The sequence below is a fragment of the Penaeus vannamei genome, chromosome 18 (assembly GCF_042767895.1).
Source record: "Penaeus vannamei isolate JL-2024 chromosome 18, ASM4276789v1, whole genome shotgun sequence".
In the NCBI taxonomy this organism is placed as follows: Eukaryota; Metazoa; Arthropoda; class Malacostraca; order Decapoda; family Penaeidae; genus Penaeus; species Penaeus vannamei.
In genome coordinates, this window is record NC_091566.1 from 12,501 (window position 1) to 15,000 (window position 2,500).

The window sequence follows — 2,500 nt, forward strand, 5'->3', positions numbered from 1 at the left end:
CCTCCAGAACTGCAGGGTGTATAGGAGTGCCGAGTTCTGTGGTACTGCCTGGTTGTGGCTACCCTCCGGGTCCACTTCAAAACTCCCTACCAGTCCAATGATAACCATAGGGTGTTTCATTTGGACAGGCTGAAAGAGGGGGAGTGTGCCCAGGGGTTTGCTGAGGCAATTTCTGGTCGTTTCACAGCACTTGATAATCTGACAGACCCTGTATTTCTGTGAGACACCTTCAAATGCAAAATGCTTGATGCAGCTCAAGAATCGATTGGTGAACACCCGCGAGCAAGACAGAATGTTATATCACAGGAGACACTGGAAGCTGCAGATGCTTGCTGTACAACTTCTCTGACAGGGGATCAGGGTTTACACCGATCTCAGGTGCACAGAACTGTCGCTGTTAAGAAGTGACAAGGAACAGTTTATTAGGAGTTTGCTGAGGTCAAAGGTTATTTCTCTTTAAATGACCTCCTGCATTACAAGCCCTGAGAAAGCTGAACTCCAAGCCCTCTTTACAGGTGGCAGCAGTTCGCTCAGTAAGTGGCCAGATAGTTTCAGATCCTGTTGCGGTGTGGGAGTGTTGGTCTGAGTATTTCGAGCAGTTGTACCAGGTTGACCCCCAACAGTTAACTTGGATGAGAGTAGTGCCGAGATTCCGTTGCCGGACCCACCCATCAGTGAGGATCCACCTTTTTTAACTGAAGTTAGGTTGGCGATCTCCAAGCTGAAGAATAAAGTAGCGGGTGGTGAACCTATGGCATGGGGGTTGAATGCAATCCTGGTTGTCATCTGGCGGTCCAGTACCTTTCCCCCTGCCCTGTTGAGGTGTGTGGTCATCCCTCTCTGGAAGGGGAAGGGGGACCAATGGGACTGCAGCAATCATCGAGGCATCACACTGCTCAGTATATTAGGCAAGGTTCTCACCCACATCCTGAGATGCATCAGAGACCACCCACTGAAGCATCAGAGGCCGAAGCAATCTGGATTCACTCCAGGTGTCCACAATGGACCATATCCTGGCGCTTTGAGTGCCATCTTGAGTTTGGTCATAGGCTACTTGCAGCCTACATTGACTTCAAGAAGGCGTTCGATACAGTGCATCAAAAATGACTCTGGGAGATCCAGAGACTGAGAGGAATTCCAACAAGCCTGTATAGTGGTACTGAAAGTGCTGTAAAGTGTGGTGGGGGCCTGTTGCGTTTCTTTATTGTTAGATGAGGAGTGAGGCAAGGCTGTAACCTAGCGCCAACATTTTTCAACACTTCCATGGACTGGATAACGGGCAGAGCTACTGTTCAGTCATTGTGGAGCAACACTGGGCAATATCAAGATTACCGACCCTGTCTTTGCTGATGATGTTGCTATTCTATCTGAGTCTGAGTGGAAACATTAATGGGGGCTCTGGATGCATTTAGCAATGAAGCGAAGCCCTTGGGGTCTAGAGGTCTCCTGGACCAAGACCAAGATCCAGGACTTTGGGACTTGCTAGGAGAACCTGATCGGTCAGTATGTGCTTGCGGCGAGGACATTGAAGTCACAGAGAGCTTTACATACCTTGGTAGTGTAATACATGACTCTGGGCTGTCAGACCAGGAAGTCAGCAGACGGATTGGCCTGGCAACAGGGGTCACAAACTCTCCCGACAAGAGTATTTGGAGATGCCGGTACCTGTGCAGAAGGACAAAGCTACGTGTCTTCAAGGCCCTGATAATGCCAGTTTTGCTTTATGGTAGTGAAACCTGGACATTATCCTGCGCCTTGGAGTCTCAACTTGATGCCTTTTGTAATAGGTCCTTGCGCCGGATCATGTTTGTGGGACCACATGTCCAACCTACGATTGCACCGCACAGTACCTGTTACCTGCACAATCCATGATCGCCAACTCAGGTTATACGGCTACCTGGCTTGCTTCCCACAGGATGATCCTGCCCACCAGCTTATCTCTGTTCAACCTGGGTGGAAGAGGTCTGTGGGACGACCTAGGAAGTCGTGGCTTGGGCAGATCGATTATATATATATATATATATATATATATATATATATATATATATATATATATATATATATATATATATATATATTATATATATATATATATATATATATATATATATATATATATATATATATATTTATATACATATGTGTATAGGAATGCATATATATATATATATATATATATATATATATATATATATATATATATATATATATATATATATATATATATATATATATATATATGTATATATATATACATATATATATATATATATATATATATATAAATATATATATATATATATATATATATATTTATATATATATATATATGTGGGTGTTTTTTTCAACATGATTTTTTTCATTTTAAATTTTTGTTTTGTTTGTTTTCTTTTTGTTGTTGTTATATTTTTTATATTTTTAATATTTTGTTTTTGTTTATATATATATAATATATATATATATATATATATATATATATATATATATATATATATATATA